At 34.0% G+C, this 16,092-nt stretch overlaps 1 protein-coding gene and 2 long non-coding RNA genes across 5 annotated transcripts in view; 1 reads left to right on the plus strand and 2 right to left on the minus strand.

The window, feature by feature from the left end:
* The window catches only part of LOC108003278 (cyclic nucleotide-gated cation channel alpha-3), a 105,593-nt gene that overhangs the window by 18,502 nt on the left and 70,999 nt on the right, over window positions 1–16,092 (minus strand).
* The window catches only part of LOC107993551 (uncharacterized), a 41,283-nt gene that overhangs the window by 7,049 nt on the left and 18,142 nt on the right, over window positions 1–16,092 (plus strand). The gene's annotated exons all lie outside the window — the stretch shown is intronic.
* Window positions 8,331–10,185, minus strand: LOC133666135 (uncharacterized). The gene is made up of 2 exons (XR_009829836.1): window positions 8,740–10,185; window positions 8,331–8,626 (listed from the first exon to the last, which is right to left on the minus strand). It is a non-coding gene; the product is annotated as an uncharacterized LOC133666135 (long non-coding RNA).

Here is a 16,092-nt window from a genome sequence, read left to right on the forward strand (position 1 = left end):
TCTTCCTCTTGATATTTAAAACTCGAGGAAAAATGTATTTCTCAAGTATTCTTCTTTCAAGGCAATGATTTATCGAGGCAAAATTGATGGATTAAAATTTACTCGAGTAATTTATTATTCGAAACAATCGTCGACTTCGTGACGAGCAACATTTGAATGATCGAGATGAAAACAAAGCTCAAGTAATCGTGCCCTTGGAACTCGATTCAACCTTGACAAATGTGATTACGACTATTTCTATTTTTGAGAGGCTCGAGTCTCCAGCTTTTTTAATTGCTCTATTACGTGGATAAAAAATCATCATAAAGGAATTTTGCATGCTCTCGTGACTCACTCTTACGATTTAACAATACCTCGACTGTGCTATCGTAACATCCGTTCGTTCGTTGATTACAACACGCGTCACGTATGCGCGCAACGCCCCTTCGTTAATTAATTTTCATGAAATTTTGTTTTGCATTTAACGAAGCATATGATCGCGCGTATTAAAGAAAGAGCGATTAATTACGTTTCTCTTTAAGCCGAACGAAACTATGCTGAAGAAACGTTATTCGAAATTTTCTTATTTATTTTTCGACTCATTAGCGTCCAACTCTGGATATAACCTCCGACGGAACATGCTATTGTCTCGAAGAAAAAACGGGAGAGAAGTAGATACACGAAGTACGAAGAAAAAGTCGTAAAACGTCCAAGTCCGTCCAACGCAGGACAACGTGTTAATAAAAATCGTGTTTTCTCTGCTCTTACATTCGCCAGCTACTGTACCGTATCATCTACCCGATGTTGTGCTAGCTGAAACGTTTAATTTACTCGCGCCGTGCATTCCAGTATGGAAGAACGGATATGACGGTGTTTCATAAAGATCCGAGTTCACCGTATTCATAAAAGGATATTTTACGGCGGATGCGCGTAATTTCTATTCTTTCTCCTCTCCCTTTTCGTTAGCATTTATTTAGATTTACTCGAAAATACTTCGATTTCTTTTTTTTTTTTTTCTTCCTCCATTTCCTTAGCGCTTTTAATTCTCACCGTTTTAGCTTGCGCGGGAGAACCGAGTTATTTTTTTCGTAAAATCGCGTTGCAAGTTCAATTTAATACGGTTCTTATGTTTTAAATAGGAATCGAATCACTGATGTACAAATTTTCGTTATTGTATTATATTAAAAATTATTCTACGATTCCGATGATTTTTTGATACGTTGTTTATTAAAAAGTTACTTAATATAAGTACTTAAGTTTAACTGAAAACTTAATATAAAAAACTAGAAATTGAATAAATTTTTGTTTCATATAGATACGCGAATCGAAATTAAATGGAAAGCCGTTAGAGGATTTAATAGGTTAACCTAACCTAAATTATTTTTGTTATATTAAAAAATCATCAGTACGAAAGCTAATTATAAATAAGTATCAATTAATTATTTTTCGAGTTGATTTTTTATAAGAGATTCTTCAATTATTAATTCTATCCTCGCAATTTTCTTCCAAACATAATTTACAAAGTCTTCGAAAGTAATGGCACATTCGTGCTAAAGTTCAGCTCAATGTTTCCTCGTAACTGTACTTTATGTAATTTACATGAGGCTGCGGATTCAAAATATACTTTTCCACAAGAACCATTCATTTATCGTGGATGATTTACACATATATCGTTGTATATCGTTAAACGTAACATGCAATTTTGTTCCGTTATAAATACCGTGTCACAATTTCGCTAATTTTTTAACATCGCAATTCACTTTATGTGAAAGAGAAATTAGCACGAGGTTTTATTAGAAACACGAAGAAAGTTGAACAAGTTCGCTCCTCTACGCAGTTCTGTTTGCAGCGTATAGTTGTCCGTAGAGGTAGGCAAGTTCGATCCACTCGGCTAAGTGGAAGGGAATTGGGCGGGCAACTGTTCTTACCGACCGAGTAAAACTTGAAAGTGATTGTGAGTCAGTTGGAGGTATCGTTTAGGCGGGAGTTGGGGAGTTAGAGGCTCTTTTTAACACGATTGCCTGCGCTAGGATATCAAGTGCGGATCCATTCGCGTAGACGTATTATCGATAATTAGAAATTTCGTTAATTAAATTTAATGATATTTCCATTTGACATATTCGTTCTCAATCAAATGTTCTATTGATATTATAGTCTCGATAGAAATATTCGTATAAAACAAAATTAAAAAATATATTTTTCGTATATCTTCGATCGTTTAAATTAAATGTTAACTTTGATTCCTATTCATCCGAAAATGTGCCAAAGTATTCGCGATCGTTCGTTTTGATCGTTCCATGTAAAATTTTCTTTTTATTCCAAATATTGACCATTGCAGTTTCATGTTTCACCGATTTTTCTTTTGCTTTATTAAATATTTCCTCAATCTTGCGATTAATTTTGAATAATTATCTGAAAATATAATCCATCCAACAGAAAATTCTATTTTTAAAAATGTTTTGTTAGTAAGAATCTTTCGATAAGAAGGGGGAGTCCTTGTAAGATCGTTGCCAAAATCTGTCGATATTTTTAGAAATAGGTTTATGTACATTGTCAGTGCCATCCTTCTTTCGGCCTATCTGCCGGAATCTCGTTGGACGAAGGAGCCATAAGCGAGAACGAGAAAGTTTAAATTGCGCCTCGACCTGCATCTATCGTGGCTCGGCTGTCGTTTATTCGGCTGGTTGGAAGCCCATTTCCGATTGAAACTGATCCCGTCCACGCCACTCTGAACTTTCTTTCGCCTCATCCTCTATGGAATAGCTTCTTCCAACTTTGTCATCCGCTCTTACTTTAATTTCAACGAAATACTTTAATCGTATTTTTTTTATACATACTTATCGATGCGTAAATACATACAATTTGTACATATTCTACAATCAAATCTATCGTATCGTGTTTCTTAAATATTTTTTTTTTAATAGAATGCATCGAAAATTTGTATCGTCGATTCGTAGTATCCAATTATTTTTCGTCAATTGTTATAGAAAAATCGAAATACAAAAATCTATTCGTCCGATTCGATAGTTATTCAACAACGGATTAAATATAAAAATTCCACTATATCGATGTTCGATGAAAATTTGATCGAATGACGGAACTCGAATTTATCAATCAAAAAAAAAAAAAGGGAAGATACTTTTCTCTTTTTACCCAAAAATTGAATATTTTAATAAAGAATGAATTTAAACATATTTTCATTCGTATCGTTTATACACGTAAAGATGCGACTCGTATATTTATCCATGAATTGCGTACGACCGCTGTTCGTACGTACGTTTCGATTCTGTTTTGTTTTTCTCCCCTTTTCAACCGTTCTGAACGACATAGTGAGCTCAGTGTAACAAAGTAGTGGAACAAAAACATTGACCCGAACATCTATATAACATAGCTTATTCCTGTTTCCTTTATTAAATATATTTTTTCTTATTGTACGCTCTTTATTCTAATCGAATCATTTCACAATATATTAATGGATATACAATTATGTAACGAAATCATTGCCATTCTTTCGATTTACGATTCTATACACGTAAATAAAAAAATAATCCTCGAATATATCTCGTTTTTTAAGGATAAGAAGAGAGATTTTGAAGAATCTATAAAATATCGACGGATCGATGAGATGTTCGAGTAAAAGTGAAGACGGAAGCGCGATTAAATATCCGGGAAGTGAGGGAAGGTTAAAGAGAGAAAGGGAGAGATTTTTACGTGATCCATGGAAACAGATTCGACGTTTTTATGACGGCGGTCGATCGTTTAACGTAATTTCATAAAGGCATTGTCTGCGTTCTTCCTCCTCGATATTCAGAATCTGATCGAATATTTAATTCCGCCTGATTTCACGTCTCATATCCCCTAATATTAATCTAAATTCGTTCTAACTCTCGATTGTTGTACGAACAAAATCTATCGGAATATGATAATTCTTTTTAACAACCAAACATCGAGAATTGATGGATTTTGCTTTTTTTTTTCTTTCGCGATTTTATCGAGAAAAATTAACATAATATCGTAATTTTTTTGGATACTTTGTACGAGTAGTAATAAGTTCTAGCATTTTTTAGATTTGAATAGTTTTATTTGGAGGGAAAATGATGACGAGGAATGTAAAAACTAGAGGAAAACTGATGAAAAATTTAATTGATCAAAGTTGAAAAAGTTACAAACTGCACATAAAAAATTCTTTCAATCGTACACTTTCGAAAAAACGTCTGCTGCGCGAGATTTCATTTCGAGAAATAAATTCTCGTTCCTTTCGTGATACGAAAAAATATGGAAAAATTAAGGATCGTTAAGCAAGACATCCAATTATTTAAAGATAAAAAAATAAATATACAGTGTTGCGATATTCGTAATAAAATTCTAATATTGGTAATAATAATCTTCAAAATCTCTTTCTTTTAAATTTTTGTTTCAAATTTTATCTATTCGAATTTTATTTATTGAGAACCGATTCATTCCTTTCTTTTTCCTTAATTATTTTGTCCATTCTTATTATGAAAGAAATCTAGTTCGATATTCATTTTTTTAAAGAATAGATTATAATGAAAAAAATATAAAATCTCACGATTATTCTATCCTAGTTAAAAAAAAAAAACGCTTAGAAAAATTTATTTTCGAAATTAGAATAGAAACACGTTGATTTTTATCCAAAATATATCTGAAAACCGAATTAATTAATAAAACAATTATTCGAATAACAAGTAATAAAATTATCCAACCTCTCGAATTTGAACTCGTTCAAATTTTATCTCGTCTAACGTCGACTCCCCCCGTCCTCCTCCCCGTGGTAGTACCTATCGCCTAATCGACCACGCCTCGATCCATTTTGTCGAAATACAGTTGTTCTGGCCGGGTGATTAGCTACGGCGGATAATCCGTAATGAATAGCCGGTAGCGAATTTTCGATCCGGCACGGCTACTCGGATAAGGCCGAGATAAGGGGTATAACGCGCGGATTAAGGGATGAACTGTTAAACCAGAGTGGAAGCAGGGCCGTTTGCCCGGATCTAGGATCCTAATCCTAGGTGTGTGGGGAACGCACGCATACGTGATCGGGTATTAAGGGCATGCACGTTTACGGTCCGTGGCAGAATTAGCGTGCCTTCTTCGATGCACCGTTGGCCATATACCACCGATGGATCGCGTCACGTGGGCCTACCTCTCTCTGTCTGTCGGTCTGTCTCTCTCTCTCTCTCTCTCTTTCTCTGTTTGATCGATCGTCGATAATGGATTCGCCGCGTCGAAATATCAAAGGGAATCGATTCGAACGAGGCTCTCTGACTGAAGGTAATGCGAATTATTACTACTGCCAATTTTCTCGACGTTAATTATTACAATGTGTATCGATGGTATTTCGTTTTAATGGTGTTTCGGATATAGAAGAGATGTATCTTATGCAGATTGAAATGTTTTGTTCTGAGATTGTAATAAAGGACGAATGCTAGGAACGTAACGATAAATAAAGGTTAGGCTTTTTATATCAAAACGGAGAATAAATTTTCATTTATCATATCAAAATATTTTTTAAAATCATTTCAATTAGACTTCAATTTATACAAAATTACAAAATAATATAAAATTTGTCCATTCAATAAGGAATGGAATTTTAATTTATTTTTTCTGATATATCTCGAAATTTGTTTATTTATCAAACAAGTATTCACGTATTCAAATATTTTCAACGCAATCACGATTTCTAATTTCAATATGTACAATAGAATTCGTCCGTTCCGTTCGAAATTTAATCGAAGGATTAAACAGAAACACACGTAGTGGAAATGGTATTGGCGCAAATTCGAAATCGACGAAACTCGAAGGAACTCGTGCTCGATTTGCGGGGGAAAGATGAATTATTAGAGGACGGCCGATGATTGCGCTTATTTTTCACCGGCAACCGGCAACGTGTGTTTCGTATTCATCTCGCAAACGTCTTAACGAGAAGCCCCCTCCTCCCCTCTGCTCCCCCTGTATGGAGGGTGGGCGATGGTCGGCCGTAGCCGAAAAGAAAACGCGTCATGAATAATTCAGCGACACTACACTTTTTGAAACACGCCGCGCCACCAAGTGGATCCGTGCGTGAAGTAGGGCGGAAAGTAGCCGACGTTCAAATCGGAGGAGAGGCCCCCCCACTCTCTCTCTTTCTCTCTCTTTCTTGTTTGGCGAATTAACTGTCTCTCGAGAGGTTGGCGATCAGTAGCGTGCCAAGACTTCGAGTCGTCGAGTTTTTTCACCGATTGATATTCTTCTTATACGTAAACAATTATAACATTCATTAAAATTAAAAAAAAATTTATTTCTCAGATTCGTTCAAAGATCAATGAAATTTGGAAGGAATATATCGTTCATAATTGTTTAAAGATAATCCAGAATTTTTTTAATTTTTTGAACTTAAAAATATGGAAAAATGCACGAGATTTCCAAAATTATCCAATATTTCCAATTCGTTATATGATTTTTTTAGAAGGATTTAATTAGAATCTCGTGATATTAAAAAATATATTTTTCGAAAGAATATCCTTTCTGAAATCTCGCTATCTTTCTTTTTTCTTTTACGTTTAGCGATGTTTATAAAACAAAAGGGAATTATATCAAATGTGTAACGAATACGCAATTGCATTTAATTAATTAATTATAAAAAATTATAATTTTTATATTTTGTTACAATTAAAAAAATTATATTATATTATTATTTAATTAATTAATTATAAATTAAATATCGTGAAAATATTTATCAAAGTCGAAGAAATCAATGATTGAAAGAAAACCTATAAAACCCGTATATTTTTCGTAATAAACAATCCATAAAAAAGCATGCTATTTCTTCCCGCATTTTGACCGTTTCGAACCACGATGCGGCGTCGGCGTCTACCAAAAAAACACGCCATCCATCTCGAGCAGGTGTTGCCAATTTATCCTCTTGACGAGCATTCCGTACATTTTTTTGGATTCGTGATGTAGCAGGGGAGTTGGAAAACAATGGATTTGTCTCGTTTCTCAATTTCTACGCCCCTCGATTCTCGAAGGGGATGGGAGAATCACGATACGACAGAACTCGTGTTTCAAACAGAATTTCGTTCATTTACATCATCGATCCTCCTCCTCGCCTCGACCCAGTTCGCATTGTTGACCGTCTAAGAAATACTCGAGTCGAACGCGCTTGTTACACTCGATAATTCCGTGTATATATTTCCCTCTTTTTTCCGCGCGAGAGAGATACTTCGAGAAACGCTATGCTACACAATTGCCACCATATCTGCAACCGCGCGGCGGCCAGTGAACATAATATAGGAGCTTAACTGGACAAAATTAATTTTTTTCCAGATTTCGAGCTTACGATTTAATTTTTATAAAATTAGATACTCTGCTTTTTATTATGTATAATTTATTATTTCATTAAAAATGTATGTGTAATATAAAAATACGATTAAATGTATGAAAGGGAAATATATAATAATCAATATATAAAAAAATATATGTGAATATACAAATTATATTTGTAATTTCTTCCCTTAAAAGTAAAACCACGGAAAAAAGTTGTGACAAGCAATTAGAAAGCGCTTCGAATTTGACAAACGTACGATAAACTGGAGCTTCGGAATTGGAAATGGAATATTTTAAAGAAATAACGATAAAAACGATGAAACTGAAAATTATAAAATAAAAAGAGGCACTATAAGAAGATTAGACATAGCTTTGAAACATTGAAAGGAATAAAAAAAAATTATTAATTAAAGTTAGAAATATTGTTATAGCTTATTTCTCGAAAATGTATAATAAATAAACAACGATAGAAACGCATGCATTGTTTAAAAAGAGGATTTAAAATTTTAAAAAACAATTATTTTTTTATACATATAAAAATGAATTTTATCCAATTGTTAATATACATTATTGTGCGGCGCGTGGAAAAAAAAAGGCAGCGATGACTCGTTAAATTAAAACCGCTCTACACAATCGTGTATTCGATTCGGGCGAGAATTTCCATCCGCGTTCGACAACCTTTCAATCCAAAATCCGCAAAACGGTCGTCGAACGAGCTCGAAATAATCGAGTCGAGGGGGTAACTTTGTAAAATCGCCGCTGTGAATCGTCCACAGGAACGCGGCCTCACCGCAGCGCCGCGCCGTTTCGACGAGAATTCCAGCTGGTCAATGAAACGTGTGTTTCATCCGTGAAAAAAGCGTGGACCGATGAAGCGCGGTGGTGGGGAGGGTTGGTCATAGTCACACGTTATTAACACATTCCGACTTAAAACAAAACTAATCGAAAACAATATAAAAGAGTAACAAATTAAACAAATTAAAAGCGTAAAAAAATATTCGAAGTATAGCAGGTGCATTCCGATATTTGAAGAATAAGACAAATCTTTATTCAAGCTCCGTTTCTTTTGAAATCGAATTTATACAAATTTTATTTCGCAGTTTTGTTATTACGATCCCTTTGTTTCGTACAAAAGCAAAGTAGCTCGTTTCGATTGAATTATACAAATAATATTTATTTCGAATATACGAAAAATTAATACAAAGTTATAATTATTATAATAATTCACTCTGAAAAGCTGGAATAAAATTCGCAAAATTCCTCTCTGTAATACCGACTCCTCTCCAACAATCTCATTCTATTTTCTTTCATTGCTGAAAATCTGAAAATCGATCGTGTACGTAACTGACCTACACGCCTTGCTCACTTCATGCGGCTGCACAGATAAGATTTTGCATTTTCAACCACTATCTCAAATGTTACGAACTGGCTCACCATTTTGGTCCGGCGACGACAGATCGATGACGTCAGTGGATCCGGCTATTTTTAACCCCCGACGCGGAGGAGGAGGGGGGAGAGAGGGAGGAGGGAGGGAGAGTGACGCGAGGGATCGGTGACATCCCCGGAGGCCGCTCTCCCCTCGACTCATTCATCCTTGCTGCTGATCCAGAGAATGGAAAGGAAGGAGGGGATCGAGTGCACGCATGCGCCTCGCTGCCACGCGGATTCGAACAAGGGAGAAGGGAGGAGCGCGTGATCGGTTCGCGATTCTATACGATTTATCGCGATTAACGATACTGGCGGGACCGTGGAACGAAATATGTTTCACGTTGCGATAAAATGATCGGGGTAATCTGGGATTTCTGGTGTTGGCTCGGGGCTAATAAATGGACCGCGCGGATGGACAGTGTAACAGGATTATTTAGATAAATCGAGAATAAGTAAGATTTTTCACACGTTTGCAAGGTTTTAGCATTTTGAAGATGTTACACGAATTGAAGTACTTCCGTTATTTGGAAGAAACGAATCTTTTGTATGATTTTTTTTCAATATAACAATGTTAGATACAAATGCAAAGAATTTTCAAAAATGAAAATCTTTTCAAATTTGTTATTTTCGTTTTTTCATATATTCCATAGTTTGTTAATTCTTATCTTTCACTATTTTCTGCTATTCTTCTCCTATTGTTTTGAGGATAAAATTGGTAAGATTCATATTATCGATGCCTTCTTTATCGATTTCGATCGATAATGATGGTTAAAGAATGTGACGAAATCAAATATAGAAAATACTTTAGAAGAGATAAAAATTGAATTCGAAAAAGTATCCATATATTTTTGAATCGTTTAAAAAATTGTTGCTTATTTTTCGTAATTAATTTTAAGATATTAGGAACGATTTAAATACACTTTGCTATTCCTCTTGCTATTTCGAAATACAGTTCACTGCGCTTGCACGTATTTGTGTAAGTTTTGATTTATATTAGGATTAAGAGATTGTTACCCTTGAGGCTATTTATTTGTTCCGTTTTGAACTGTTCGTTTGAATATTCAGAATCCTTTATGATTCTATTTATAAAATATTAATATTCGTAGGATTGCTTTGGAAGATATACATATAAAAATATTATTTTAGATTTATATCATCATTTGATCTCATTCCAACAATTGCTAGACTACTTTAACTATGAACATCGCAATTTTTATGAATATGATAAAAAAAATGGAACTTAAGATTTCTTTTATTTTTTAAATATCATAATGTATATTTTGAATATTTTTTGTACAACACTGCAAAAAAAAATCCGCAATTTAGAATTTAATAAAAACTTCAATTTTTTGAATTTACTTTAGTTAACATCTAGAATGTTTCAAAATTCCACGAATATATTGAACTCTTTATATATATATATATAATACATTTATTTAATGATTTCGTTTCATAAAAAAAAAAAAAAATATGAAAACAACTTGGTCCATATAATTAAAATTTCTCTAATTATTTTCGATTATTTTTCGTAATTGGAACGAAAGAAATCGATCGATCGTTCGGTCGAAAATTGGCTCGAACTGAACTCGCGTGGTTTAAAGCGTGGTTTCAGTTACTAGAAACCAACTTTCAACGAATTAGCAGCCACCACACCTGGGGAACGTCTGCTGGGAAATCAGAAAATGAAAATGAATTCCGCGTGATGCATTCTCGAAGGATCGTTCACTTGTATTCATCTTCCCTATCCATGTTGAAAATGGACGATTCTCTGAAAGAGATATTATAGACTTTCTCGAAATATTTCAAGGAAGCGAAAACTGTCTTAAACGTTCGTCGATAATCGAGGAAATTAAAAGTCGAACAATTATCTTTTTTATCAAAATTGTATACGAGAAAATTTCTTGTAAAATTAACGAGTTACAATAAAAATTTAATCATAGAAATTACATGATTAGTTAGTTTAGTCGAGAAGGAGATGCTTGGTACATGTAGGTTTGATATATTAATGGACGTAACAATTAATTGCCGTCACGTATATTAGAATAGAGGTAAACCGCGTCACGCAGTTCCTATTAATTGATAGAAATGGAAATTGTTTGTTCCTGATGTTTACAAAATGCCATTGCCAATCGGAATGAAGATCAACGGGCAAATATTACGAGAGCACCTTACGTTATTTCCGAAAGCATCGTTAGATTAAAGAATTTTAGATCGAAAATATTCAAACGAACGATCGAAAAAACAATGGAAATACACCGCGCGTGTTATTATAAATTATTCGATTTCTTGTCGAAAAATTTATCAAAAAGATGAAAGCGTATTATTTTCGAAAATAAATATTTTGCAAAATATTTGGCATTATTCGTTCGCATATTCGCGCGATTTAACAATGTACGCGCAAAGAAAGTTCAATCGGTCGAAAAAAAAACATTCCATCGGTTCTAAAATTCGCTTGGTCGGAAGAGAAAATCGCGAAGGATAGAGGATCCATCGTGCGAAACATCATTCGAAAGAAGCCATGACGGAAAATTGAACGACGCCAACGAATGGACAAACGAATATGGATCAAGATTACATGCGTATCTCTGCGGATGCGATTTAAGCAACGGATTTCGTTTCGTTTCGTTTCGGTTCGGTTCGGTTCGGTTCGGTTCGGTCATTTCTTGCCGATAGCCAATCGGCTTCGTGCGTCGTAGCTCGTGTGTATTGCACGGTCGTTTGTGTGGATCACGAATACGGATCACACACGTGACCTATTATCTTGGAATTACACGGTTTAGGCGTGGCGCTGTAAGTCACGTATACGCTTTCGATGTTTTACGATGCAACATTCGAGTATGGATCTTCATTCGTTGGACAAATGGACGACGGAATAAAATTTTTTTTGAGAAAGTGTCGATAATTTTTGTCTCTTTTGACATTATTTACTTTTCTCGTTATTTTCTAATGAAAATTTATGATAAAAAACGAAAAAAATTTCTAATATTAATTTTAAAATATTTCTTAATACTCAAATTCGATAAATATGGGAATATTTAAAACTTTTAATCGAATAAATTTTTTTGGTAAATTAACAAAGATTCATAAAGGTTTTGTTATTATTATTAAATTATCGATGATTTGATTCTTTCGATTGTTTTCGATAATTTTTTCTAGAAATTATGATTCGTTCGTTGATTAATTGATCTATCGAGCACGTACGAATTAGAGATTCTTCGAACATTTTTCGGGACAAAACGAGTTCATTACTCGAGGAAAAAAAACTGTTCGCGATTTGTTAATGTTTCTCTTCGAATTTGATAGTTGGAAATACGTTGAGGGCACTTGCCCTTTTCAAGGATGCACTCTGAATCCGGGCCAAGGTTTCGTAACGAGCAAACTGGATTCTATTGCGAGAGATTTTCATTGTCCTATCCATTTTCTTTCAAAGAGCGGAATAAAGCTATTGTTGTTGCTTTCGCGATATATTATTGTTATTAGAACAGAAATCCAAAATGTTCTGTTGCACGGTCGTCGTTTCATCATTAAATAGATTGCGGATCTTTATGCATTCATGGAAAATTTGTACGTAGAAAAATCTACAGAACGATACGCAAGAAAATATTCAAATATTCAAAAGTAAAAATACATTAACATCACGAATAGAACAATTTTTGTTTCAATTTCATTTCTACATCACGTGATCGTGAAAAATGTTAATTTGCACGAACACGAGCAACCTAGTTGTTAACAATATTTGCTTAATTAATATTTCCTTCGAAGAATATTTATAACGAATTTTTTATCATTTTTCAATTTGTTATTTGTTATTTCGTATCGCAATAACAATTGCAACGATTTTATATTTAATAATCAACTTCATAACCAAAGAATATTATAAAGCGATATTATTTATATTTTTATTTTACAAAAAAAGGGGAAAGAATTATTTCATTCATTTGATGCATGCGTTTGATGGTAATTTCATTACCATTACATAATATACATCATCGTATATTGATTAATCGTTTTATCGAAATCAGAAATAACACGAAATAAGCGCGATAATAAACTTAATTTACTTTCTCCCTCGAATAAAATTTCGCGTATTTCGAGTGAATTAATAAAGCGTTCATTTCTGTTTATCTCCATTTATATATGAATCGTAAATCGAACTGATCGATTTCGATATCTTGTAAATTTGTATTCCCGAGCATCGTTGATATAAAACTCGATTCACTGAATATAACAAAATGAGCATTTTAAAAAAATTCTTCAAACAGAGAAAATAATTATTTTCCTTTTAAATCGATCTAATTCATACGACACGAGATGAAATCGGGAATATTTAAAAATAATCAGGGGCAGAATTTTTTGTTCGAAATTCAGGATCCTTTCACGATGGAGATGGAGGAAAAATTTCAACGGTGAATACGCGCGCTACACAACTCTCTAGATTTTTCATTACAAGAAGAATTTTCTTCGCCGTGAATGGCTGCGATATGACGTACCCAACTACCTTTTATTCGCTCGCATCGCGTTGCATTTGTTTTTTCCTCAGTGATTCGTGATTACCGACCGAGAAATAAAGAAATTGAGAGAAGAAGAAAAAGAAAAATGTGCGAAACGAGACAGGGAATTCGAATTAATTCGGAGATATATGGATAATTAATCGGAAGGAATCAAATTTGTCGACGAACGAATGGAAATGAAAATTAAAAAATGAAAATATTAAAGGATTTCTTTGATTTAAGAATAAATCCGATCGATCGGTAAGAATGAAATTTGTCGATAAATTCAATCTCACTCTCTTTTTCCCCATATTTAAACAAACTTATCGCGTGAAATATAATAAATATAATAAAATAACAAATTGATCATTTTTAGGTAACCAGATCTAACCAAAACGTCAGATAGTTTAGTTCAAATTTGAAATAAAAAATTTGTCGATGAACGAAAATTACACATTGCAGATATTAAAGTACGTAAAATTCTCTTTCTTCGATTCAAGAATAAATTCGATGGATCAGCAAGAATGGAAAAAAAAAGACGTTTAAGAAAAAATCAAGGTATCGATGCCGATCCTTTTACGAAACTTTCGTAAGTCGCGAGCCGTTCGCAATTACGAACGGCTGGCACGCTCTCAAGAATTCTTTCCTCCCCCCTCTATCCAACGGCTCGACGAACGGCGGCGTTCACGTTGTCCGCAATCACCGCAATTTTCCGCATTGTGCCGGTTGAACGGCGCCTGTACGTGAGGGAAATCATTGTTTGGCGACTCGTGGCTGGATAGGAGGAGGAGAGGGGGGAGGAAGCGGCGGATCGAGCGGTCGTCCGTTGATCGAGCGCGATAATTCGGAAAAATAGGAAATTCTTCGCTTTTCGGAGGAGGGGAACGACAATATGGAACCACGGGCCCGCTTTGTGCCTAACCCGCCTTTTCTATGCGCCCCGGTGTCACGAGATCGCGCTTTCTTCTTCCCTTTTTTTTTCTTTTTTTTCTTTTTTTTTCGTATTCCATCGATTCGAAAGGATTGTTCTGCTATCAGGGAAGGAGATCTTTTTTTTTCCGCTTGAATTTTATCGAACAGAGAATAGAACGCGTTACTGATCAAATTGATCAGCAAAATTTGAGCTTTTTTCTTCCTCTTTTTTTTTCCCCCGTATTCCATCGATTCGAAAGGATCATTCTATCAGGGAAGGAGATCTTTTCTTTTTCTTTTTTCCCCCGAATTTTATTTATTATATTATCGTTATTATTTTATTTGTTATAATTTCCTCGAGATAGAGCGCGTTACGATCGGTAAAATTCGAACGGTCGAAGTTAAGAAATAAAGTCACTCGAATAATTATATAACGAAGTTATAGCGTAAATTTAATTATATTAGCTTATGTTCTAACATAATTCGAATAAGGCTATTAATATTAAGAAATACGATTCAAAGTAAAATAAAGAATTTACAATGAAAAGGAATATTTAATATTTAATAAAGGAAAAATAGAAATAAATTACGTTATATAGATGTGGATTGTACCGATGCTTTGTTCTATTGTACTGTGTCATAGTACGATTCAAAAAGGGAAACGGACAAAACAGAATCAAAACAGAATGGCGTCCATCGAATAGATAAAATTTTAATTTTTCAACTCAATTAATCGTTGAATATGTACTCGAAAGTAATTAGAATCTTGACTAATTGATTGGAATTCATCAGAGTTCGATCATTATTTATGGAAATATCTTGAGCAATTCTTCTATACTGCATTTGAAAAATTAGATAAAAAGATTCGATTTGAAACTAATCGAGATTGAAAACTGAAGTAAGATTACTATTTAGCAAGTGGTATCAATAACGAATGGTAAATAATGATCAATGAATATGATGAAAAAAAATTAATCTTGACTAAATTCCATCGAGGAATTTTTGTTATATTTTATCAATACAATTCGAACGCATAGCTGATTAAAGCAAGAGGCAGGAGAATTTTAAGGACGGATGAAAACATATAATGACAGCTTCTGAGAGTAGAATGTGATTGGTTGGAAACAGGGTCAATAAGACGACGAGTTTGTGCAGTTTCAGACATCGCGACGCTATAAATTGAGAGCGTTCGGTTCAAATCGTGCCGAGTTGAGCATCCGTTTCGTTGCTCGACGCACAGAAACAAGTTCGTTTGAGTTTGTTAAGATTTTTAACGAAAATTGAGATTGAGCCCGGTTACCGAAACTTCGACAACGAAACGAATTCCAACGACGGAACAGTTTCGTACTTGTCTCGTATTTGGAACGTATTTCGGTCGTTAGTTTCTATAGTAGATATACTCTTCAAAGTCGAGTCGAGAATTTTATAAATTATGCTGCTCTAATAAAAGATTTTATTTCGCTAATTCAAGTTGAAGATAAAATTTTTGTATTTCGTTATTAACGAGTGCAATTTCGAGATATATTGAATGTCCGTTGAAGTCGAATTTTATATGCTTTCTAATAAAGAAAGAAGATGATACGATTTCGAATTTAACAATTGTGGTTTCATATTTGCGATGTTTCATCGTTAATCAAGATATATTGAATGTTTTTCAAAATCAAGTCGAACGAAAATTTTATATGCTTTCTAATAAAAAAAGAAAACCATTTGATCGATAATCCAAATCATGCGTTTTGATTCCATAAAATTCAATAATTTTGATTTCATATTTGCGATGCTTGGTCGTTAATGGATGCAGTTTCGAGATATGTTCTTCGAAAATTTTATATACGCAGTACTCTAATAAAAGAGGACGATGCAATTTGAACATCGATAATACACAGGTTACCAATTCAGTTATATTTTTAATGGATTTGACGAAGCGACGAATATAGGAGAGGTATATAAAATCCTG

This window comes from Apis cerana, linkage group LG5, assembly GCF_029169275.1.
Source record: "Apis cerana isolate GH-2021 linkage group LG5, AcerK_1.0, whole genome shotgun sequence".
NCBI lineage: Eukaryota > Metazoa > Arthropoda > Insecta > Hymenoptera > Apidae > Apis > Apis cerana.